The sequence below is a fragment of the Harmonia axyridis genome, chromosome 2 (genome assembly GCF_914767665.1).
Source record: "Harmonia axyridis chromosome 2, icHarAxyr1.1, whole genome shotgun sequence".
In the NCBI taxonomy this organism is placed as follows: Eukaryota; Metazoa; Arthropoda; class Insecta; order Coleoptera; family Coccinellidae; genus Harmonia; species Harmonia axyridis.
In genome coordinates this window covers 11,198,086-11,225,592 of record NC_059502.1, presented here as the reverse complement: position 1 = coordinate 11,225,592, position 27,507 = coordinate 11,198,086, and the positions used below count along the sequence as shown (strand labels likewise).

At 33.8% G+C, this 27,507-nt stretch overlaps 3 non-coding genes and 1 pseudogene across 3 annotated transcripts; 2 read left to right on the top strand and 2 right to left on the bottom strand.

The window, feature by feature from the left end:
• Nucleotides 1–13,791: 13,791 nt before the first annotated feature.
• Nucleotides 13,792–14,001, top strand: LOC123674294. The gene has a single exon (XR_006746639.1). It is a non-coding gene; the product is annotated as a small nucleolar RNA U3 (small nucleolar RNA).
• Nucleotides 14,002–15,719: 1,718 nt separating this feature from the next.
• LOC123674288 lies at nt 15,720–15,929 on the top strand. The gene has a single exon (XR_006746633.1). It is a non-coding gene; the product is annotated as a small nucleolar RNA U3 (small nucleolar RNA).
• A 3,513-nt stretch (nt 15,930–19,442) lies between these two features.
• On the bottom strand, nt 19,443–19,652 carry LOC123674287. Its single transcript, XR_006746632.1, has one exon. It is a non-coding gene; the product is annotated as a small nucleolar RNA U3 (small nucleolar RNA).
• Nucleotides 19,653–20,363: 711 nt separating this feature from the next.
• Nucleotides 20,364–20,434, bottom strand: LOC123674305 (annotated as a pseudogene).
• Nucleotides 20,435–27,507: the final 7,073 nt, after the last annotated feature.

Below are 27,507 nucleotides of genomic sequence, written 5' to 3'. Positions count from 1 at the left end.
TAAAGGGTGTTTTTTTCAGAGCTACAGAACTTTTAAATGCAATAAAACAACGATGGATTATTCGATTGACATGAATTTCATTTATTCGCAAGATAATCTTGTGGCATTACATTTTAAATATGATTACTGGCATATGACCCCACGGCTGGCTCGGATGTAGTCCAATCTGGACGTCCAATTTTCGATTACTTTTTCCAAAATTTGTGGCCGTATATCGGCAATAACACGGCGAATGTTGTCTTCCAAATGGTCAAGGGTTTGTGGCTTATCCGCATAGACCAATGACTTTACATAGCCCCACAGAAAGTAGTCTAGCGGTGTTAAATCACAAGATCTTGGAGGCCAATTCACAGGTCCAAAACGTGAAATTAGGCGGTCACCAAACGTGTCTTTCAATAAATCGATTGTGGCACGAGCTGTGTGAATTGTTGCGCCGTCTTGTTGGAACCACAGCTCCTGGACATCATGGTTGTTCAATTCAGGAATGAAAAAGTTAGTAATCATGGCTCTATACCGATCACCATTGACTGTAACATTCTGGCCATCATCGTTTTTGAAGAAGTACGGACCAATGATTCCACCAGCCCATAAAGCGCACTAAACAGTCAGTTTTTCTAGATGTAACGGTGTTTCGACGTACACTTGAGGATTAGCTTAACTCCAAATGCGGCAGTTTTGTTTGTTGACGTAGCCATTAAGTGCGCTTCATCGCTAAACAAAATAAAATGGACGTAGTGCGCGATACGTATTCCGCACAGAACCATTATTTTTGAAATGAAATTGCACTATTTGCAAGCGTTGTTCAGGCGTGAGTCTATTCATGATGAATTGCCAAAACAAACTGAGAATAAATCACTGACAGCTGTTAAATCGGTTGCCATCTTGAACAGTAATGCCAACTTAAAGTTATATACCTCGAAAAAAAACACCCGTTACTAATATATGTTCAAGTGCGTGAAACCTAGTTATATCCTTCCAAATATTTTGATAAATGTGTTCTCCTACCTGTCCTACCGTAGATTAATCTCCATAATCAATTGATTTTGTGCCATATTATTTATTTTGTGAAAATACTTCGATATTTTTTTGGAGGAATATTTTTGTTGAAACAACCATATTCTGTAACGATTCCCAAACATAATAAATGAACCAAAACGGAAGATCTACCGATCGAAATGCACGATGCATTCGACTGCGACACCCTCGCCCAAAAGCAGCGTTACAACAACCACTAAAAAAAAAAAAAAAAAAATTGGGCAGATCGGCGGGTTCTGCGCTTTCTGTTATTTCCTACCGTAATTATAATACAATTAAGTGAGTTTTTTAATGTCGCTCGCGTAGAAGCATCAAGAGAGCCACCTCGCCATAAATTATGCTCAATTATTTATTGCTCCTTTGTATTTTCAAATTACAGCTGGTTAGCAGTTGCGGAGCGAGTCCCACTACTGTGACATGTGTCGCGGTTGTGTTTCAAAGAGATGGCCGGTTCTTCGCCCGAAAGAAATGCCCATTTTTCGGATAGAATTAATTATCAGGTAACCGAAGAGTCGGTGCCGTTGTTTTTTTACACAGATTGTAACGAATACTTTTTCATTTTTTTTTGTAGTTTTGCTTTATCGCAAAAGTACCGGGAACTGGTAAATGAAGTATAGTTCATTCAGAAATTATTGACATCGAAAAATATTGACTTTGAACTTCCAGTCCCGGCTTCATTCCTGGCAGAATCATAATAAGAAGACAGGAATAAAGTTCAAAAGATCCATTTAATATAAAGGGTGTTTTTTTTAGAGCTACAGAACTTTAAATTGCAATAAAAAAACGATTGATTATTCGATTGACATGAATTTTATTTATTCGCAAGATAATCTTGTGGCATTACATTTTAAATATGATTTCTGGCATATGACCGCCACGGCTGGCTCGGATGTAGTCCAATCTGGACGTCCAATTTTCGATGACTTCTTCCAAAATTTGTGGCCGTATATCGCCAATAACACGGCGAATGTTGTCTTCCAAATGGTCAAGGGTTTGTGGCTTATCCGCATAGACCAATGACTTTACATAGCCCCACAAAAAGTAGTCTAGCGGTGTTAAATCACAAGATCTTGGAGGCCAATTCACAGGTCCAAAACGTGAAATTAGGCGGTCACCAAACGTGTCTTTCAATAAATCGATTGTGGCACGAGCTGTGTGACATGTTGCGCCGTCTTATTGGAACCACAGCTCCTGGCCATCATGATTGTTCAATTCAGGAATGAAAAAATTAGTAATCATGGCTCTATACCGATCACCATTGACTGTAACGTTCTGGCCATCATCGTTTTTGAAGAAGTACGGACCAATGATTCCACCAGCCCATAAAGTGCACCAAACAGTCAGTTTTTCTAGATGTAACGGTGTTTCGTCATACACTTGAGGATTAGCTTCACTCTAAATGCGGCAGTTTTGTTTGTTGACGTAGCCATTCAACCAGAAGTGCGCTTCATCGCTAAAACAAAATAAAATAGACGTAGTGCGTGATAAGTGTTCCGCACAGAACCATTATTTTCGAAATAAAATTGCACTATTTGCAAGCGTTGTCCAGGCGTGAGTCTATTCATGATGAATTGCCAAACCAAACTGAGAGTAAATCACTTGACAGCTGTTAAATCGGTTGCCATCTTGAACAGTAATGCCAACTTAAAGTTATATACCTCGAAAAAAACACCCGTTAAATGTGAATAATTTCATGGCAGTTGTACTGCAACATTCAAAATTGGAATCAATTTGTCAGCCATTCAATTAAGGTGTAAAATACTCTGAAAAGTGACTATTTATCGAAACTGTCCAGGTCACTAATGAATAATTAAACTCGCAAGAAAAATATAGATACCTATCTACCTATTTGTTCACTCAAGTTTCAAATTTTTTAACCGTTCTAGGAATACTTTTATACCACTAGCTACTAAATTATATAGGGTATTTTGCCCACAACGGCTTCGATTTACCCACTAACTTTGGAAAAATATTAAAATTATCTCTGCGGTCTACCATTTGTCATCTGCAGCTTCAATGATGAATTTTGATACTTATTCTTCATTAAAAAACTTTAATTTTTTTTTTAATATCTAACCAACCGATTGTCTTCTCAAAACCTGACGTATAATTATATTCTATTTCATAGCTAGTCAACTTTTGATTATTGAGAATTTGCTCCATGATGTTGAAGGTTCCATACTGCTAGCTTTTTTAGATAGGTATACAAGAAGAATATCTTCGCTTACAATGTAAACGTTTTTTGCTTGCACCAGTCGCAAAACTGTGACATTTATCGCAAATATATACCTTTAAGACCTTAAAATCTGAAGAGTAGAAGGCTGTTTATTGTGTTTCGCAATAAAAAATGCAGTTATAACAACATGTGGCATAACGAGAATAATTTGAATCTGGAAAAGTCTGAAGATCACACTGTTTACTCCTATCGTCAGTAACCATATTGTGGAAAAATTTGCTCACCCTTAGGAGACATGTAAGATGGTAGTCTTGAACTTACTTCTGCAAGTAATTTGAAAAATCATGAATAAAACCCATAAAAATCAAGTTGCAATTTGCATTTGTGGTAGAACCCAAATGGCGAAGAAATAGACGGGCGGCTCTGAAAAGGCTTAGGAAATTTGAAGGGTTTCCTCAACACTTTGGTAGTGATTTATAAACCTTCAATTATTGGACTTTATTTTTGAATGATATCGATAGTTTATTCTCGATAGGAAGAATTTTTTTGTGTAGTATAAGTAATATTATTTTAATACAAATGGATCTCCAATGAAACAAATGATGATCACAACGTGGGCAGTATATAAGCTGGATTAGCAATCACAAGGTGAGCAACCCTTAATACCCGTAGGGAATTGTGAATTGCCTACAAATCTTCAACTAGGTGGTTGTCCAATAAGATATGTGCTTAGAACATTAATAATATCTATATTCTAAGGATATGTGCTACTTTCCTATGACTACTGAGTCCAGCAATTGACTCTTGAGCTCTGTTGCCTCTGCTGAGCAACTTATTAGTTTCTGTGAGCTAAATCTTGGAACCATCTACTTTTAATTGTCGAATAAATATTATATTTTAATAGTTTGGAGTTAAAAAAGCCTGGGAAATCGGCTATACTGCAGTTATTTCCGAGGAATAAGGAATCGAAACTTCATTACGAGGGTACATACAAGATTTTCAAGAAATGGGTTCAGGGAAAAGGCAAACAAATCTATGATGGCTCTGGCTGAATATTCCATGTTAAAAAGCATAATATTTTGAAAGATCGATATATCCAAGTTCGGTATTCCTTAATGAATATTTAGACATTCTCACTTACCGTTCACTGAACGGTAATAGTATTTATATAAATATAAATATATTATATTATATAACTCTAAATAAATAATAAAATAAATGTGTGTATATATGTGTGTATATATATATATATATATATATATATATATATATATATATATATATGTATATATGTGTATATATTACTTACCCGAATCTTGACAAACTACTCGATAACTGAGAATTTACCCGAATTGTGACATAATACACGGATATGGATATGGATCACCGAATTGCGACACTGAACCTGAATTGGACTATTCACACTGGATTGAGAAAAGACCGAAAATGGAATGATACTCTGCATCTACTCACCTACACATTAGGGCTAATGTAAAATTTTGTAATATTTGTGATTTTACTCACAGAAAACCATTTTACTTGGTTTTCTCTATTTTTTTAATATTCATATCATTAGTCCCTCATATGTATGTTTATGTTTATGTAAACTTTGATGATTAATATATATTATTATTATTATTATTATTATATCTCTCGAAATTTCGGTTGATGATGTTTTAGATGTAGTAGGGCATTCCAAAAAAAAAAGGTTTTTATCAGATGAAACTAAGAACTAAGAAACTAATTTTGTCATTCGGTTCTCAAAAATTTAATTCTATCTATGAATCATTGTGTAGATTAAGTAGACCCGACTACACGATTGCAAATGAAAGCATTAAAAAGATTCTCGCTCCCTTAAAAACGGCAAAATAATGCCCCAATTCATATGGACTGATATGTTCGTTCAGAGGCGGAGAAAGATGAGCATTTCAAAGTAATGATGGGATAGATTCGGGTGGTGCATTTCAAATTCTCATTCGAAACCCCCTACGCAATAATCTAATTTCTGGAGATTTCCACTTTTATGGCTGTCGTTAACGGTAACGCCTCTGCTGCTTCGGTCTGCTATCGGATGGGCTATTATGTAGATATAACTGCTGAGGCTCTCGGGTATATGAAACCCCCTTAACGTTTTATATTTCTTTGGTCTAAAAAATCTAATTTCCAGGTGTCAAAGTTAAGCCGTTTTGTCCGAGTCCTGTTTATTCGTATGAAAATTTATACAAGTTCGTACGAGTAGGGGTGGTTTTTTGTTTGGATGCTTTTTTGTTGTGTAAGGAAGTGAATGAAACAATACAGATGATAAATAATAGTATAATAGCATTTTTACAAAGTTTCATTGTGGCAAATATTGGTACCATAATGTCAATGATATAAATACAGTGTTGAAGGAGTCATTTGTTAATTTGTTGAATTTTGAAGATGACAACATCGTTAAACGCTTGTCAATATTTTGTTGATTAGATTGTAGTTCTAGTAACTGACAAATAAACTGTAACTCCCAGAAGGGGCTGTTTAAATTTAATTTTTTTTGGTAAAACATAGATAGTTTAGCAAGGAGTAAATGATTGAATTTGGAAAAAAATATCGTGAAGGTTTTTCACGTGAACAATTTTTGTTACTCCAATATTGTAGCCGTTTTTTGCAAGTTTTTTAAATTTTACAACAAATCATCTTTTCGAGGAGATCCAAAGTCGATGTTTAGTTGTTGTTGAAATGACTGTACGCGGAATTTATTGACAGCTAAGTGCATTTGAAAGAGGTCGAATTATTGGTCTACGGGAGGTGAGGTTGTCATTTCGAGAAATCGCTAACCGTACGAACAGAAATCCAACTACTATTCTGAGATGTTTGCAAGTGTGGTTTGATAATGCCCAAAATTGAAGAAGAGTAGGCACCGGACGTCGAAGAGGCACAAATGAAGTAAGTCCAAGACTTATGACCATTAGAGACCGATTTGCGATCACTCGATTTTTGGCTGATGTGTGGTTAGGAGAACAAGGCCATCCTGTAATTTTCTGAAGGGTTTACCGCCTGATAAGGTCTTTTGGACTGCAGTATTATCGAACCCATCTTGTGTTACCTCTGACGGTTGAGCATCGCCGGCAACGATTACAGTGGTGCAGAGAACGTCAACATTGGAATGTGGAATGGTATCAAGTCGTCTTTTCTGATAAATGTCGATTCTCCTTGGGTGCACATGATGGTCGAAGAAGGGTTGTACGACGTCGGGGAGAAAGACGTAAACCTCAGTTTGATGTTAAGCGTCAATGAAGTCTTCACCATCAAACATTCAAAGATATTCACAAAGGAACAAAACAAACTAAAATAAATCTTGATGTAAAATTCTTCATCCTGATTGCAGCCAATTTAAAGAAATTTTGTTGTGAAATGAATAGTCAGTTTTTGGCAAGCTGCATTAGATTATATTGAGTGAATGAACACGTGCATTGAATTTGGCGGTGCAACCTAAAATAATCATTATTCCACCAATGATGATCATCATTGATAATAATAATGATAAAAATCGAAAGTTAAACCAATATCGACTTTTTTCTAATTCTGTGTCACTTCTGCCATACTTTGAAGAAGAAAATCGTGTGGGAATAAATCAGTTTCACACAGATTTCACGGTTATATTTCATTATTATACGTCAAATTTAGGATACAGAACAGTATATTCTAAAACAAATTGCAGAATGGGCTCCTATTCCAACACGAATGCGAAATTCGAAAACGAGCAACGAAGGAGCGAATTTTGGAACGCGTGTGTGTTGGAATTGTCTTCTGCAACGAGTATTAGACGATATTTTCCCTATTTCAGTCTAGTTTTGTGAAATATTGTCGAAATTCGATGAAAAATTCAGATCATACATCTTAGTGACATTTGTATTGTATCTTGGCAGTTGGTGTGACTGTTACGGAAATTGACTGATTACGGAATTTCAATTTGAATCGTACGTTTCGAATTTCGAAATAATTTATAATTACGCATGAAACTCGTCAATTATGTCTGACGAAATCGATTTAACACCAACAGAATTAAGATAAATTCCGAATATAATGCCGCAAATCATTTTACTAAATCCAAATTAAATTATATTGACAATTTGACGTGTGTTGAATTTTTAAAGGATTGGAAGTCATAAATAGACAACCACAAAACGAAAAATATAACTGAAAACAATGATGTTTTTAGAACTGTAATGAACTCATTACGATACTGAAATAGAGAATAGTAATTTACGTAACAAGTCCGGAAAATAGGGTTTTTTGGACGAATAGATAAAATTCCAGGACGAGCGTAAGCGAGTCCTGGAAGTCTGTGAGTCCAAAAAATATATTATGAACATTTTCCAAGGCAAAAATCAGTATGCAATATCCCAACATTGTTAAACGCTTATCAATATTTTTTGTATTAGAGTGTAGATGCCATAACTATAGTAGTTATATTTAATTCATACCACGAACTCGGAAAACTAAAACTCCTAATAATTAAAAAGCGTAAAGCATAAGCGTTCTAGATTATACCCAAAATAAATACGATAAGGTGAATTTTTATTGGGGGCAATGTAACTTAACGTTTTTTAATCTTGTTAAAATTGACGGAAATGGGTGCTCACCAGGTATATCCGGTCCCTTCGATGATGGTTGTCTCATTACAGATGCTAAACGGTTACTATCACAACTAAACGCCTATTAACACTCGTCAGTTCTTATCATCCATTTATCAGGTCACACTCATGTAAATTGGTAATTCATTGTTACAGTTTTCAACGTTACGTTTATTTTATATATCGTAATTGATTACTTCCGTAGGTTTACTTCGTTACAGTAGGTGATTCGGAATGAATTGGTGATAGAATTTTGAGGCAATCGTCTTTTAAACAGTATCTTAAAATATTTTAAAAGGAATTATTTTTTCCGATGTTTTTTGACATTCAAAGGGATGTAGGAATGTTGATTTATTTATAACTAATGTCGATTATTTTGAAGTCAGATGAATACTATTATTTTTAATTCTGGTAGATCTTAAACACAAGCGAATGAGGAGTTTATGGGTTAACATGTTCAACTCGCAATATGATATACATAGGACATTATAAAGGGTGTTTTTTTTCGAGGTATTTAACTTTAAGTTGGCAATACTGTTCAAGATGGCGACCGATTTAACAGCTGTCAAGTGATTTATTCTCGGTTTGGTTTGGCAATTCATCATGAAGAGACTCACGCCTGAACAACGCTTGCAAATAGTGCAATTTTATTTCGAAAATAATGGTTCTGTGCGGAATACGTATCGCGCTCTACGTCCATTTCATTTTGTTTAGCGATTAAGCGCACTTCTGGTTGAATGGCCACGTCAACAAAAAAAACTGCCGCATTTGGAGTGAAGCTAATCCTCAAGTGTATGTCGAAACACCGTAACATCCAGAAAAACTGACTGTTTGTTGCGCTTTATGGGATGATGGGATCATTGGTCCGTACTTCTTCACAAACGATGATGGCCAGAACGTTACAGTCAATGGTGATCGGTATAGAGCCATTACTACTAACTTTTTCATTCCTGAATTGAACAACCATGGAGCTGTGGTTTCCACAAGACGGCGCAACATGTCACACAGCTCGTGCCACAATCGATTCATTGAAAGACACGTTTGGTGACCACCTAATTTCACGTTTTGGACCTGTGAATTGGCCTCCAAGATCTTGTGATTTAACACCGCCAGACTACTTTCTGTGGGGCTATGTAAAGTCATTGGCCTATGCGGATAAGCCACAAACCCTTGACCATTTGGAAGACAACATTCGCCGTGTTATTGCCGATATACGGCCACAAATGTTGGAAAAATTCATCGAAAATTGGACGTCCAGATTGGACTACATCCGAGCCAGCTGTGGCGGTCATATGCCAAAAATCATATTTAAAATGTAATGCCGCAAGATTATCTTGCGGATAAATAAAATTCATGTCAATCGAATAATCCATCGTTGTTTTATTGCAATTTAAAGTTCTATAGCTCTAAAAAAAACACCCTTTAGTATAAGAAATGGTGGAGGTATGAATACATTCTCTACTAAAATTTTGAGTTTAATTCCTATAAAAAATATTCAATTCATCATTTTCCTTTCTTTGCTTCTTTCCCCTTTCAAATCAAAATCTGCTGAAACAAAACTAGTGCCTGCATTCTAACGAAAACTTTTTTAGGAAATAAAGAAGGAATTTGGTAAGTTATCAAAATAATTTCGTCATACATAATACAGCATAGTTTTGCTTTTCTCATACATATCATATCTTTTTCTGTTGAAAATAATCCAAAATTTAAATCAAACTTGGTCAACGAAATAAAAATCGTCGAAAAATGAAGTAAGGTGAGAAATTAAAAAAAAAAACACAAGAACTCAAATATCTCGGAAACTGTTGATTTTCGGTTATCAATAAAAATGATTCAATCGACAACAAATGATGGATACTAACACCTCCTTCAAGGTCTACCTCTAATGTGAAAATCCCCCTGAATCTGTTCAGACTTTCAAAATAACTAGTTGATATATTTTATTCTAGAGAATATGCATGACTTTTTAGAATTTTTTGCTTATTAAATAACACATTTTTTCTTCAAATTAACACATTATATCTTTCTTAAGAGTGTAATCATGAGGATGTCAATAATTAGTGGCATAATCTATCGCTAATTACGTCCATCCTCACCAATTTACCAATCTCCGAAGATCCTTCCCCAAAAGTTCCCGATTTGCACTCTAGATTTCACATTAAGTATGGAAATACACCCTTCTTCAGGGGATGGCGAACATGAGCCAAATTTTAAAGATCAATGCAAAACAGAGAGGTTGCAAGGGCCACGGGCTAGCTCGTTACCATGGAGATATGATGAGGATTCTTTTTAACCGTCTTGTGTCCACCGCGAACTAACGTTATAGTTACTTTTCATATGCTAAACACGAAGCTGCCTCCCTTTAAGAATTCTGAATGAAAGTTGGACCAGGAAGGGGAGTAATCCAATTATGGCTTGACTTTTGGAAGGAATTCTGCGAGATGAATTCTTGTTTTAGGTCATAATTATTTCATATTGATAGTTTCACACGTAAGCGTTTTATTTTATTTGAATTCCAATCTTGAGTTCGTTAAAATTTATTTGAGCAATGGCAGATTTTCAGAACGATTCTTACACTACATATAAAAAAAAATTGTTGTCCAAATTAGATACCCACTGAGAGCATCTCGACAACTATAAGGATAAGAGAAATAATCTTTGCTACACCCGATTTTTTTTTATAAATAATGAGATATTATAAAGCAGATTATAGATAAATTGATTTTTGAGCAAGTTCTGCACCTTATTTAGGATAATATATATTGAGTTATTGGGTATAGGTGACCAAATATATTTCAGTAAATTACTCTTTATTTCTATTCAGTAATGACGACGTTTCGGCTATTGTTTGTAGCCATTCTCAAGTCTAAAAAAATTTATCCTACTTCAGATCTTACAATAAATATAATAATACAAATACTCTTTAAAACACAAAAAAACAAATACAATAAACACTATACAACTTTAAATATTTTTCAAAAACACAAAAAAATAATATAAAATCACACTTTGTGACACTATCTCAAACGACAGAACACAAGACAGGAAAATAGAGAATTCTCTCATCATTATGAAACAAGTATTTCTAAAACAGAGTAAGCACTATCGTTACTATTATTCTATTATTTATGATCTCTGAGATGTGAAAATATATGTACAATTATATTCTTGGGAAATTTCACGGAAATATCAGATGGACAAACGTGTGATTGATGCAAAACGTTAGATAAATAAACAATCCATCATCCATCCTCCTTCAGTTCAACAATCCTTACTCGTTGCTGTATGTTAGGTTATCTATTTCTTCTATTTTTATCCTTTATTATATTGGAATAAATTGAACTGAAATTCGCACAGTCTGTTATTCTATTCATTGACTTTATTTCTCGTTTTATAAAAACTTTTTCTGCTATTTCTCTTTTGTTCTTTATAAATTGATTTGTTCACGAGTTAGACAGCGTTTCTGAAAAATTACTGTTTCATGATAATAATCCAAAAATTAAATCAAACTTGGTTAACGTCGAAAAAATTGACGAAAAATGAAGTTGAGAATAATTTATTAGGGCAATTGAAAAGTCTCCGGTATGATGCACAGATAACGGTGCTAGTATTATTATTTTAGTATTTTTACTTACAGCTCATTTTTATTAATGTAACCAACTACAGGGTGTTACATTCAAACCAATTGCCGCTAGACAATAAGTATTTTTGATAATATTGTTAATTTAACTGATAAAGAATGTTTATTACTCTAAGGTTGAAACAAATACAAACTTACACCCTTAGGCATTAACAAAATACAGTAGACATCTAGAACTGCAGAATCATAAATTCATCCATTAAGGAATGAAGCTCGAGCTTGATACGCCCCTGGACTCGTCGAACGTCGCCGTAGCGTTGAGAAAAGTAGAGGGTGTGGGGTTGAGGGCGAAACATAAAACGAGTTCTAGATTGAAACAAGTGATATATAGTCAGTGACGGCAGCCATTAGTGTGTCCAAAAATATTAATCTCCCGGAAAAATGAAAAAACAGACGACCACGGGCGTACGTGTTGTTTACCCCCACGGTCTCACTCTAATTCCGGGCAACATTCGTTCGTCCCCCCCTTGGGAAACCGATTTCATATTTGCACAAAATAATAACGAACCAGTGCCCGGTCGAACTCTCAGCCCTTGAATAAATACGATGAAATGAATTGTACATATAAAGAACGTCTCCGGAATGTTTTTGTTTGCTGTAAGCTGGATACTTCCAGATTAGGGCATTTCTCAAGTGGAGGTGGTTTTCCGGTTTCTAAAGGTGGCGATAACTCATTCTTCCGTTGGATTCAATGTAGATGATTTGAGAAGAAAAAACAAGTTGATCTCCTTTCGCTGAAAAATTAATAAAAATTAAATATGATAGGTTAAAAGAAAAACTAAAATAAATACATGATAAACTTTTCTAGAAAAAGTAATAGATAAGAGATAAATCATAAATATTATTTCGGCTTTTTGCTTTCATTATTATAAAATTATGAATTATATAATTATAAAAAAATAAATAAAATCTCATTGGATTCAATGAAGATGATTTGGGAAAAAAAGGTATGATTTATTTTCGCAAAAAAATAAATGAAAATTAAATATACATACTTCGATGCTTCAGAAAAAAAAACTAAAATAAATACATGATAATCTTTTTTAGAAGAATAGAGATAAATCAAACATAAACAATACTTTGGATATTGCTTTCATTCATTCTCATAAAATCTTATAATTATAAAAAGGTGTATTAAATCTCAATCTCTCATTAGATGATTTGAGAAAAAAGAGAAGGGGAATAGTATGTTCTCCCGCAGAAGAAAAGAATGAAAATTATATATGATAGGTAAAAAGAAAAACTAAAATAAATGCATGATAAACTTTTTTTTTTAAATTATAGATAAAAGATAAATCATAAATATTATTTCGGAGATTGCTTTTATTCATTATTATAAAATAATGAATTATTTAATTATAAAAAAAATAAATAAAATCTCATTGAATTCAATGAAGATGATTTGGTAAGAAAAAAAGTATGATCAATTCTCGCAAAAAAATAAATGAAAATTAAATATACATACTTCGATAGGTAAGAAAAAAAAAACTAAAATGAATACATGATACTCTTTTTTAGAAGAGAGATAAATCAAACATAAACAATACTTTGGATATTGCTTATATTCATTCTCATAAAATAATATAATTATAAACAAGCGAATTAAATCTCAATCTCTCATTAGATAATTTGAGAAAAAAGAGAAGGGGAATAGTATATTCTCCCTCAGAAAAAATGAATAAAAATTATATATGATGATCAAAAAAGGAAAACTAAAATAACAACATGATACACTTCTTTATAAGAAGTAATCATAAATATAACTTTGAATATTGCTTTTATTCATTATTATGAAATAATTCGTATCGATAAAAATGTCTTTTACACAACAATAAGAAGAAAATAGAGAAGAAATAAGAATTTTCATCATTCCCGTGAGACATATAAATATGTATATACATGTCAATAACAAAAAGAAGAAGAAAAAATTAATTGGATTTCACAAAAACATATTATCATCCGAGAACTCCCTTACGCTATAATAACTTTTTTGAATCAAAATATCTTTCACAATTTTTTTGTAAGGAGAATAGAAATAAATGAAAGACATTCGAAATAATATCTTTGTATTTTCGAGGAAAATGGTACCAAGGGTTGAATTGGCGCATGAATAAACAAGCGCTGAAAGGTCACAACTTCACGTCAGTACTTTTCTCTCAATTTTATTGATATGGGTTCGTCAAATCGGATCAAACCTGACGAATTCGATAGCTAAAATTTCTCATACTTAATTCACAAAATCATTCATAGATGGCGCTGACTGCTATAAAGTACTGGTTACTTCCATACCATTTGTAAAGGAGCGGTCAAATTTCGAATGAAAAGTTAAGATCATAGTTCACAGGATCATTTCTGTAGTATATCTTCACACATTCTCAACTCAAATTGAGAGTGGTTTGCAACCTCGACGATGAGGCGAAGTATCGTTTCCTGAGCGTGAGACAGGCCCTTGGAATTCCTCAAGGAAATCTTCGTGGCCAACGATGATCGTTCAACTGGATTTTTCTAGTTTACGGAAACGATACAATCTGAGAGGTTGCTCTTTAATATAATAAATATCAAGTAGTTGTACTTAGTTTATTTCAGATCCAAACTAAAATTGATTTGTTTCGATTTGATGCGTTTAAAAAACACAGTAAATCTCACAAAATTGAGTGTTTTCAGGAAATGAAACTCAAAATGGTAACAGAAATAAAATCCACATTGCAGGTTTTACGCCAATTTGATTTTTTTCTTCGAGTTCTTCATCTTTTCTGAATTAAATACTTTCATATAAGTCAATATCAAAAACTTGTGCATCATTTTGTCATATATTCATTGAAAATTAACGCTTTAATAATGATCATTGATGTTTTTTATCGTTTAAATATTCCATTCTTTAACGTTTTCCAGTATTGTCTTGATGTATCAAGTTGATATTGTACTAATTTTTAATGATATTAATTTCTCTTTACAATAAAAGTAACGTGGACAGGCCTGAATGAATATTAAGATAGAGATGTAGTTTAATTATTATTATTATAAAAACAAAAATTCATAATTCGAGGTTATTAACAAAAGCTTGTACATAAAAGAAATGTCGATAACTGAAAATATAGAATAACCATGTGTGCAGAATTTCGTCTTGATAACATCATCAATGGAAAACTAAAGCAAAATAGCAAAAAAAATTAATGAATAATTTCGTAAAAATTGATCTTACATTATATTACAAAATGATTAATGAACAATATGTGGATAAATAAAAGTTTTCACCCAATATTTCTATTGCACATTTTGAATTTTTTCGTACGTTTGTCCTGGTGTAAAATGGCCTTATTTCACTTGACATTTCTCAAAAATGCCGCCTGCTTGAGTGATCAAAAAAATATCATCGACGTATTAGAATAACGGCAGTAAATTGATCTCCATATACTGCGCTTCCATAAAGCTCCAAATGACATTCTAAGGTTTGTAGGCAAAGCCGATGTATATGCGCTAATAGTCAATTATGCTCCCAAAGAATTCCCTGAATGTTCTGAATAATTGCATGAAGATCGTAGATCGATGCGAGAGCTTGTTAAATCTGAATACAGTGAGGTGGAATAAACGGAGTAAGATATGCTGTCCACGTATGTGAATGACAATTAAATACAGAAATATAAATTACGTTACCCTTTCATTATTTTCAATAATGAACAGATAATGCTTTTCTGAAAAATCTCATTATAAATTTACTTTCCTTTTGATATAAATTTATCGAATATTAAAATAAAACTGTTTCGTCTGTCTGTATTTCTATTGTATTTCCTTATACTATGGTATGGTGAGCTTTTGCATAAAAACAGCGTCGAAAACAGAAAAAAAAATTAAAGATATTTTTCAGAACAGAAAAACTTGTAAATTAATTCGTTAATTGAAAATGCTCAAACTCTGTATAGAATTTACTTGCATTATTTCAACATTTGTTTTCCAATTTCCTCCAATACATCTCAATTCAGAACTTAATTCGAATATTTGTGCTTTATTTAATTTTTCTTACTGTTAGTTGTTTTAAATGAATTGGATTTCTTAATTTTAATAACGACACACATTGATTTAAAAAAATTCAATAATGCAGCTGTAGTAACTACCAGAAAAATGACGAATTCGAATTCACTAAATGTATTACTACCACTTACTTCAATCAATCATTCATAGATGGCACTGGTTGATACAAATAACTTTTCATTCCATACCACTTATTACGATACGGCAAAATTTTTTAAATTAAATTAAGATCATACTTCACAGGATCATTTCTGTAGTATATCTTCACACATTCTCAACTCAAATTGAGAGTGGTTTGCAACCTCGACGATGAGGCGAAGTATCGTTTCCTGAGCGTGAGACAGGCCCTTGGAATTCCACAAGGGAATCTTCGTGGCCAACGATGATCGTTCGACTGGATGTTTCCAGTTTATGAAAACGATACAATCTGAGAGGTTGCTCTTTTATATAATTAATATTAAATACTTGTCCTTAGTCTAGGTGATATAGATCCAAAATAAACTTGATTTAGTTCAACTTGATGCGTATAAAAAACAGTAATTCTCTCAAAATTGAGTTTTTTTAGGAAATGAAACTAAATTTGGTAACAAATAAATTCCACTCTGTTTGCGGTATCATGTTTATACGACTTTTCTTCTTAAAATTATGCAGGAAATCTCGCATCTTACTTTCTACCTTTAATTTAAGAAGGTTTGGGTGTTTATTATATCATTTCTTGTGTACGTAAACCAATTTCGTTTACAATAAAGGAAATAATTAGCCAAAAAACAACAAGGAAAACTCTGATTTGAAATGAGGCACTTTTGGACGCTCCTCAATTCATCCGCCAATTGCGCCTTTGAATACCACATAATATTATATAGGTACCTATATCCGATATGTGCTCTACATATTTTTTATTATTAACGGCTCTTACATTTTTTGTAGTTTCGAGAATGTAAATAACGTAATAAGCTCTTTCAAGGATCGATAACTTTTAACACAGCAACTTTCATCACTTTTTTATGGAACCTGTCCACTCGAATCCAAGATTCCGAAACACGGGAAAGATAATAAACCCCATTTGCATTAAAATATAATCGTGATTATTCTCCACCACTGTCACATAAGAACTTTCAGGTTTTTACCTAATTTGAAAATTTAATTGCATAGGCACGCGTTGGGTCATAGGTCCACCGGAATGAAGCCAATAAACTTTGACGGTAAAGTAGCTGTCATGTGCTGACCAGTTTCTTCAGCAATCGAGAATAGAGATGGGCGTTTACGATAAGGTACCGCATCTTCATTCACATCGTTACCTTCATTTTCACAACATAATCGTACAGAACGAAGATCAGTATGTGACGTGTGGATCCAAAAAATTCCACAGGTGTTTCTTTTATTGTGGGTTAGTAGATGAAGTTCTAAGAGGTAATGGCTGAATTCGTAAGAAGGTACGCGTATATTTTTTTTTACTATCTGGTCGGATCTTAATTTTTATAGCTCCTGTTTTTAGTACGGCCACGTTCATTCAAATATGCTTTGTGATATTTATCAGTACGGTTCTCATTAGCTCGTGCAAGTCGTTACAGAAATTCTTTTGTTTTTACTTCCTTTCATCTAGTTTGAGGCGGTACCAAGCACAAGTTTATTCATAGGAATGAACTTGCTATATAGCAGGTAAATAAAATGGTAACAGTAATAGTAAGATTGCTACGGATATTTTGTTTATTCATTGACAGCACATGTTTGTGTTAACGACTCTCGGTTATTTTGAAATCATAGAAATTTTAATACCTATTGTTAAATTTTCCTTGGGAGATTTTACAGATAGGTATTCAATTTTGGTGCTTTTCGCTCATGACATTTTTTTTACGAAATCACGAGCTGTCAGGCGATTCTTTCAATTTTGAAAAGCTATGCACAAGTAATAAAATTCTTTGTTAGAAATAATTACGTTCTGAATTTTTTCCGTCATGAAACATTTACCAAGTTTATTTTGTAAAAACGTTTTTTAAATATTTACTTAAAAGTGGTGTATCCTAGAGAAAAAAACGCAGGAGGCCTTTTGTTCTGAATTGTCTAATAATGGTAGGAATTTATTTCTTTTGGAAAAAGTCACTGGCGTACTATTCAATGTCCGTAGGCTTGCCACTCTAGTTGCTTAGCACAAGTTATTCAACGTAAAAGCAGAAAACGTCTTAATGAGGTGTCCCTTTTACTAAATCTTTTTTAAATGTCTCCAACTGTTTCGAAAATATCCAGCTGGCCGCCCTGGCTTCGCCCGTTCTGTTACTCAAATCAAAATACATCCTTCGAAATGTCGAATTATAGGTACTCTATTTCACTAGGTCGGAGGAAAAAGAATAGTCTTTTTTTTCTGTACAATTTTTTAAAAGATATTTTGTTGTATAATAATTCTTCTGACAGTTTACAGGATGTAACATAACTAATTGGAAATAATTTCCCTATAGAATATTCAACAGAATTTAAAGGATGAAATATTTTATTGGCTCGGAATTCAATTGATGAGAATTTATTTGAATCTGAGAATAATAAACATAGATAGAGAGAGCATATGTCATTTTCAATAAGCACGTTTTGTCCCCAACATGAACTATCTAATTTGACATGAAGCGCGCGGAAATGAAAAAATATCAGTGATACGACATTTCACTCAATTCGCGAGTTTCTCCACAATGAACATACTTGTTATGTCCCATAGTGATTCAACGTATCATATCAACTCCAAATATATCGAAATAAATACCTAAATATATCAGAAAACGAACTTCAAGCGTGCCAAACTACGTGAAAAAACCGATAACACTAGGCGAGCAATAGTTGCCAAACCTTGGATTTCAGCAAGTAGATATAGAAAATAATAAATATTCTGCTTATCATAAATTCGACAATTAGGAAAAATATCGGATTTCAAATATTCAAATTTGCATATTGAATCGGGAATCACTCAAATAAATATATTTCATACAATATAATTTCCATTCATAATGATATGGTAGAATTGTGGATTTGAAAATATATCACAATTCGACATTTTGGGGACATGTAAAAATTGCACATATACTCCATCTATGTTTATTACAATATGGAAGCATCGTTCTATTTTGACTTATGTCGCAGTTTTTACTTGTCAAATGTCAAAAGTGACAGCTGTCGAGATGGCGGTTTTCCGAAATGAAACTTCCTATTGGAAAACTCTTTATAATCTGGAATCTGTAACTGGATCCACGAATATGTTTTTCCGACTGTGGTAACCAAATTACCTCGGCCAAGTGCGTCAGAACGGGTTGCTTCAGCTCCAATGGAAATCTGTGAATCTAATTAGAGTCGGAAAACGTGTCGAAATTCCCTCAAGGGAGGGAAGGAATCAAATGCATCCGGTGATGAGCCTATCACGAGGGAAATTAAACCGCTAACTAACCGAATCCTAATCTTGGGCGAGCGGTATCAATTCGGACCGAAATCTCATCGATTTGGTATATACAGGGTGTTTCATTATAAGATGGAAAAACATATATAGTCGTGTAGATGACATCGGGAAAATCATTTTTGGCTTATGACATATACTTCGTTTTCGAAGCATAAGCGAGATACAGAGTGTTCAATGTCATTTCTGAGCAATATTCTATTGAGTGTGGTCAGTTATGTATAATCTTTGAACCTTACTTTACCTTTGTAGTTATGATTTCTGGTTACATCAGAGATTATTTGAGTAAGTATTTAATTCAGAAAAGATGAAGAACTCGAAGAAAATAAATCAAATTGGCGTAAAACCTGCAATGTGGATTTTATTTCTGTTACCATTTTGAGTTTCATTTCCTGAAAACACTCAATTTTGTGAGATTTACTGTGTTTTTTAAACGCATCAAATTGAAACAAATCAATATTAGTTTGGATCTGATATAAACTAAGTACAACTACTTGATATTTATTATATTAAAGAGCAACCTCTCAGAATGTATCGTTTCCGTAAACTGGATAAATCCAGTCGAACGATCATCGTTGGCCACGAAGATTTCCTTGTGGAATTCTAAGGGCCTGTCTCACGCTCAGGAAACGATACTTCGCCTCATCGTCGAGGTTGCAAACCACTCTCAATTTGAGTTGAGAATGTGTGAAGATATACTACAGAAATGATCCTGTGAAGTATGATCTTAATTGAAAATTTAAAATTTTGCCGTATCGTAATAAATGGTATGGAATGAAAAGTTATGTGTATCAACCTGTGCCATCTATGAATGATTGATTGAAGTAAGTGGTAGTAATAAATTTAGTGAATTCGGATTCACATTTTTCTGGTAGTTATTACAGCTGTATTATTGAATTTTTTGAAATCTTCAATGTGTGTCGTTATCGAAATTGAGAATTCCAATTAATTAAGAACTACTAACAGTAAGAAAAATTAAATCAAACACAAATATACGAATAAAGTTTGAAATTGGGATGTATCGGAAATTGAAAAACAAATGTTGAAATAACGCAAGTAAATTCTATAAAGAGTTTGAGCATTTTCAATTAACGAATTAATTTACAAGTTCTTCTGTTTTGAAAAATATCTATAATTTTTTTTCTCTGTTTTCGACACTGTTGTTATGCATAAGCTTTAGTATACATATAATATGGACATAAACTATCTAACTATCTATTCGTTCGAAATTAATTCTTTTTTAAGGGGGATTTGATATGAACTTAAAATACAAGTACAATATCAATCTGTAAATTAACATAATGCAAATTACCCGAAACGGTAAAGACTTGAACATTTATATAAAAAAGAAATCAAGTAAAATTACACAAGCGTTGATTTTCGATAAATATATGACACGAACGAAGTACAAGCATTTGATATTGACTTAAATAAAATAGCAACCCACTCTCAATTTGAGTTGAGAATATTTGAAGATATACTACAGAAATGATCCTGTGAAGTATGATCTTCGTTTTTTTTTAAGCAGGGGAATCCATTTTCAGACGAACCTTATCCAAAGGAAGTGTGAGTGTCCTGACTCATCAAGAGCGAGAATGCTCACTAAATCTAACCTCAAATTTGCAAATTGCAGGAGAGTCCAAAAATGCGGAATTCCGTGAAATCTCATACGTACGAATCTGAACAAGCGCGCGTTAGCTCCCGACTTATCGTCAATTATTTCCTCATTTTATTAATTTCTCTCCAGTTAATGTTAAAAATTACTAGCGTCTGCGTCAGAGCGTACATTTTCAAACAAAATCTCTTCTCGTATTCGAACTGTTTCGAACTGCTCAAACGCATATTTCTCCCAATAATGAACATTTGGGATGCAAAATGGTCCACTAGCAGAATATGACATGAATATAACATCACGCTGAATATTAATATCTGACTAATTCACCATATTATTCCTGACAGAGCCTGCCTTTGTTAAATTCAACAGTAATTTACTGTCTGTGTAGAATAATTAGCAAAGAGCTAACTGCGCAATTATATTTCATAGAGGCTCAATCGTTTGAAATTCAGTGCAAATTAGCATTTACATACATAATTAGAGGTTATGGATCAAAGGCCACGTTTCCAGTCTAAATAGTTATTATAATTGCGGTTGTGCCTAATGCTTTGAGACCTTTGTGTAACGTTCAACATAAAGCAATTCCATCCAGTTGTTGCCATATTGATGGGGCATTCGGCATTTGCGCTCGATATGTACCCTATCCTGGATGAAATAGGGCATGGGGTGTCTTCAATTGTGTCTTCATTGTCTCTATGAATTTATTTATAATGATGATTACGATGATTATGATCCAATTAGACCCAATACGCTCTATTAGTGTGACGTTACACACCGCCATTTTTGGTTCTCCTGTCAGTATTCGGAATCCAAACAAATAAATTGTCATTCAAATTAGTACGGTGTCGTTGAAGGAATTGACTTATTTTAATAAATAGGAGTATTTGAGGAACGATTTCAGTATTAATTGATAGACGGAAGGAACGAGGTTAATTCCAGTAAGTTTGAATCCTGTATCATTCCCCAGATTTTGTAAAAAGCCGTGTTTATTAGGTGAAATTCAAGTTAGAACTCACTGGCATTAATCTAGTTCCTTCTGCCCGTCAATTAATAGTAAAATCGTTCCTTAAATAATCTTGTTTATCGAAATAAGCCAATTTCTTCAACGACAACGTACTAATTTGAATGACAATTTGTTTGTTTGGATTCCGAACACTGACAGGAGAACTAAAATGGCAGTGTGTGACGTAATCACTAATGGAGCGTATACAGCGTTTCATTACAAGTCAAAAAATTATGATTTATGTATATTCTATGTTCTGTTGCCAACTGTCGGTGATTGGTTCATATTTCTTTGAAAAAATGGTTTAACGTTAAATTAAATCTTTTTGTGCTGTTGTTGAGAATAATCTGGATGGTGCCATCTTCACAAGGCTTCCTTAACAATCGATTCATTGAAATCAAAATTTGGTGATGAATTTATCTCAAAAAATGATCGAGTTGAGTATCCTCGCAGATATTGTACCTAATTATTAGGTGTATTAGGTTCACTAGCCAAATTATCGTAATTTGCCTCGTATAAGTGGCGTGACGTCACACACTAGACTATGAAATTATTCTTCCAAGCGCAACTTCAAAGTCCCATAACTTTTTCATTTCTAGAGATATTTCAATGATTCTTCCACATTTTTGTTTAATTTTACTTAAATTTTTAGAATTGATCCTTAACAAAAAAATGAAAACTAGTCCATTGTTGAAATACAGCCAAATATGAAGGTAGAGAAAATTGAAACAATCAAATATAAAACATACAAGAAATTTAAGGGAAACAATGGAGAAATGTAGATTATTGTAACCATAAAGTCTACCGCCTTCAATGACAAGATCTATAGCTGTCATCAAGAAACTCATATGGACGAAACCCCAAGATTTGAAAAATCCCCTAGAATATTCCAAAACATTTCAAATTCGGGAATTCATCATCGTTAACAGCTAACAATCGTACGACCAGAAAATCCTGAGCGTCCCATGTGAATTAAAGTAATTTCAAATTCGATTCCAACACAGGAGGGACAGATAGATGAGTGGTCCACTCGAACAATTCAGTTCCAGGATTATTAGGCGTTCGAAAGCGACAAAACTCATCTGCCCAACCACACAACAACCTTAGCTTGGCTTAGCTATTCAAATCGCGCTTCGATTATAGTGGTTCAGTTCGTTTCTCAACCTGACAGGGTTGAATTGTGTTAGTTTTGAACTGGATCGATTCTTACACATCCGGATGTGAGATATATGTGGATGTATGGAAAACACCGACTCAAAGTGATTCGAGTTGAGAAAAAGTTCTAAATCTATTGCAGGTCTCACACCGTTCCTGTGAAGATCAGGACTCTTATAGGTTTCTCGATCATGTCATTGTTTCTTGATGAAAAAAAAAACAATTATAAATATTATCTACCCATATACACAGCACAGCATCTGTAGCTGGTAACTTTTAATTATCACAGGGGAACAGCTGTTTTGGTGTCGAGGTTTTTGGGCTGATTCTACAGGGTGTCCCGTAAAGACCACGTCAAACCGAGGGAGAATGTAGATCAAAGGATAACCCACCTACTATGACAAAATTCCCATTATAAAAGTCTTACCGTTTTCGAGATATTTTTTTTTTTGAAAATAATGAATTTTTGCCCCTTTCCATAGTTTTGCCCTTACGGTTGGTACCATTTTACATCTTTCTGGTTAATTTTTTCAGTAAAATATTACTGAAGAATGGTTTTAACGTTTACATCAAAAACATCCTACGAAAATTTTAAAGGGGGGCTATGAGAAATATTTTTATTGGAAATTTTGGTAGTGGATTATTTTGTTCATGAGCTGACAATAAATTGTCTATTTTATAGTGATTTCGTAGAGGTATCACACAAGTCATTTGTTATTCAAAGAAAAAAGATATGGCTGTTTTTATCCAAATGGGTACGTTTCTGCCCTATTTTTTACGCCACTGATAAAATCAGAAAAATTATGCCTTTTTCGCATTCCCCATTCAATTTTGAATAAATAATGATTCAGAATAGTTTTTCATATGATATATAAAAGTTGGCATCGATTCCATGAGTGAAAAAATATACATTATGAGACTTCATTCATAAAAGGAAAGTCATGGCAGACTATGAAGTGTGTTTCATGGTCCCTACACGTAACGGTTGTTCTGTAGCGTACGAATCAGAACTATTTCATTCATCTAATTCAAGTTCAGCGCTTGGCGTAGAGATGTCACGCTATGCCTTGTTCCTTCGAATAATCAGTCTGTTAAATTTTCGAATTGAGAGATTGTTTTATGGGGATTTTCTTCTTAAGGGATTCATAATATCAACCTGAATTGAAAATTTACTTTCTAATGATAAATGATAATAATAATATTTTATATTTTTCAATTATAAATTAAATAAGCGTACACTCGAAAATATAAGGTGTGATAAGCTGTAAAATATAATTTATTTTTTTATTATTTTATTTATTTGCAAACCACACTCAATTCGAGTTTGAGGATGTTTGAAGATACTACAGAAATGATTCTGTGAAGTATTTTCTTCGTAATTTTTTTTTAAGCAGGGGGAATCCATTTACAGACGAACCTTACTAAAAGGAACAAGTGTGATTGTCCTGACTCATCAAGATGTTTTTAAAAAGGGACTCTGTTTAAAAGAACATTCAAGAATGTCTCGAAAAATAAGCTTTCAAGTGTTGTGTGACTATTTGACCTCTTCGATGTTTTTTTTCTGTAAGTACGACATAATATTGTATTTCGTATAACTAAAATAAAAATTTCGTATCTACTTTTTTTTACTAAACTTACAGATACAAATTGAAATAATGTAACTTATATTTCTCTAAAATTGTTTATCTCAAAAATTTGATCTCTTAGGTAAAAAAGAATACGTTATTTGAAGTCGGAACATCAAATTGATATAGAATCTTCTCAAAAAATCTCGACACCAAAACAGCTGTTCCCCTGTGTTATCAATAAATAGAAATAGCTTGGACAGTTGGGTGTGATTTCCACAAAAAATTTCCAATTCAATGAGCATATTATTAGGCTTTGTTCGGAATCATATAGGAAACTTGGTTTCATATTGAGATCTTGCAAGGATTTTGAGTACTCAACATGTATAATGCTTTTCAACTTGTATGTTAGATCCAAATTAGAGTACTGCTGCTCATTTGGAACCCTAAAACTGAAATGTACTCTCAAATGCTGAAAAAGATTCCAAAAAAGTTTTTGAGATCATTGCACTTTAGAAGGTATGCTAAATATCTTATGAAAGCCAAAGAACCGACTTCAATGTCACATTGTTGAACAAACGTCGTGAATGTAACCAAATTTTGTTCATTTTTGATGTGTTACATGGCCTCATAAGTGTGCCTTGTATTTTGTCACTTTTCAAGTTTAACGTACCTGATATAAGACTGAGAACTAGAAATGTAATGTTCAAAACTATTAACAAGAATTCCCCCATTGATAACTGCTTAGTTACTGTTAACGATTTCCTAAAGATTTCTGAAATAAACCTACTTAATATCTCAAGAAACTTATTGATCTCCAAGCTGTGATCTTGAATTTAAACTTGTAATTTTATATTAGATGAGTTGTTTCCTATTTGTGTACCTATTTTGTGTTGTGTTTATGTCGTGTTGTATATTTTTATATTTTTATCTTGTCATAGGCACTTCCTATATTTTTTGTAAAGGGTGTTTTTTTAAGAGCTATAGAACTTTAAATTGCAAAAAACAACGATGGATTCGATTGACATGAATTTTATTTATCCGCATGATAATCTTGTGGCATTACATTTTGAATATGATTTCTGGAATATGACCGCCACGGCTGGCTCGGATGTAGTCCAATCTGGACGTCCAATTTTCGATGACTTTTTCCAACATTTGTGGCCGTATATCGGCAATAACACGGCGAATGTTGTCTTCCAAATGGTCAAGGGTTTGTGGCTTATCTGCATAGAGCAATGACTTTACATAGCACCACAGAAAGTAGTCTAGCGGTGTTAAATCACAAGATCTTGGAGGCCAATTCACAGGTCCAAAACGTGAAATTAGGCGATCACCAAATGTGTCTTTCAATAAATCGATTGTGGCACGAGCTGTGTGACATGTTGCGCCGTCTTGTTGGAACCACAGCTCCTGAACATCATGGTTGTTCAATTCAGGAATGAAAAAGTTAGAAATCATGGCTCTATACCGATCACCATTGACTGTAACGTTCTGGCCATCATCGTTTTCGAAGAAGTACGGACCAATGATTCCACCAGCCCATAAAGCGCACCAAACAGTCAGTTTTTCTGGATGTAACGGTGTTTCGACATACACTTGAGGATTAGCTTCACTCCAAATGCCGCAGTTTTGTTTGTTGACGTAGCCATTCAACCAGAATGTCGCTTCATCGCTAAACAAAATTCGCTTATGAAAATCTGGAACAACGGCAATCTCATTTTGGGCCCATTCGACAAATCTACGCCTTACTTGATGATCGTTTGGTTTCAATTCTTGCACGAGTTGGATTTTGTAAGCACGCAAACCAAGATCCTTCCGCAAAATCTTCCATAAAGTGGATGGACACAGATCCAATTCCTGTGCTCGATGGCGAATAGACTCATTCGGGTCTTCCTCAATGCTACGCTCTACAGCAGCAATAGCTTCTTCTGTACACACCGTACGGCGTCTTTAGGGATGCGAGTTATCAATAAGAGTAAACGTGGAGCGAAAACGTTCCATGTTCCATGGTTAATCGACTTAACTGCTCTGATGGACGATTTTGTCGACGATAAAATGAACGTAGTGCGCGATACGTATTCCGCACAGAACCATTATTTTCGAAATAAAATTGCACTATTTGCAAGCGTTGTTCAGGCGTGAGTCTATTCATGATGGATTGCCAAACCAAACTGAGAATAAATCACTTGACAGCTGTCAAATCGGTCGCCATTTTGAACAGTTATGCCAACTTAAAGTTATATACCTCGAAAAAAACCCCCTTCAGATGTTTAGATTTAAGATTTTTAGTTATGTTTCTTTCACACTGCTACATGAAATTGGAATATGTCTGTTTGTAACAGTATAAATAAATATTTGAAAACCAACATTTGCTTATGACCAAAACGCAGCATCTCCCGCCAGATGAGAGATCGCAAAAACGATCTCAGTTAACGCTCACAATGGTTTCTCTCGCGATGGAACAACAATAATTTCGTTACTCATAGCGTCGTCGCCGGCCGATGTGCGATATAAGCTCGTTAGTTTCTCCTTTTTTGCGCGTTCCACAATGCCATTTAAGCAGGAACGTTCCAGGTGGCTCGTAGATTGGACGAGAGTTTCCCTAAATGCATCAAAGATAAGTAATGCCGAACTCAACTTGGCGCAAGAAGATCTGATAAAAGTGTATAACGAGAGCGAACAACCATTCACAGGCAGTACAGGCCTACCAGAGAATAATAATAATACGAGATGGTTCAGTGGCGCATCCTTGGTACATTCAATTTAATTTTACTTTTCAGTTTTTGATTTTGTTTGTTTTTATCTGAAAGCTCTTGTATATTTTCAGGAAAGTACTCGAAAACGTTGAAGTTTCTCTCATTTCATTAATTAGTAAGGACATAGTATAAGGAAAGGATAGTAAGCCAACCGCCGTTTGACGGCAAGGAAATAGTCACTAGGGGTCGCTACAGTAGTTGGATTTGGATTTGGAGAAGTAACTCGATAATAGATAGCGCTGAATCATGAGCTATAGATGGCGCAGAAATAATACGATAATTCATTCAGTGGCGTGGTTGAAAAGGGGTCGCATGACATTGCCAACAATTTTTATGTTATTAAAAATGGCGTAAATGCTTATTACAGAGTAGAAAAAATATCAAAATATAGAAATCTTCTGACCACTCTATTTCAAATATTTTAGTTCTTCAAAATAACACCGATTTTTCAGAGGGCTCCACTTTACGGACCAATTTTTGACAGTAA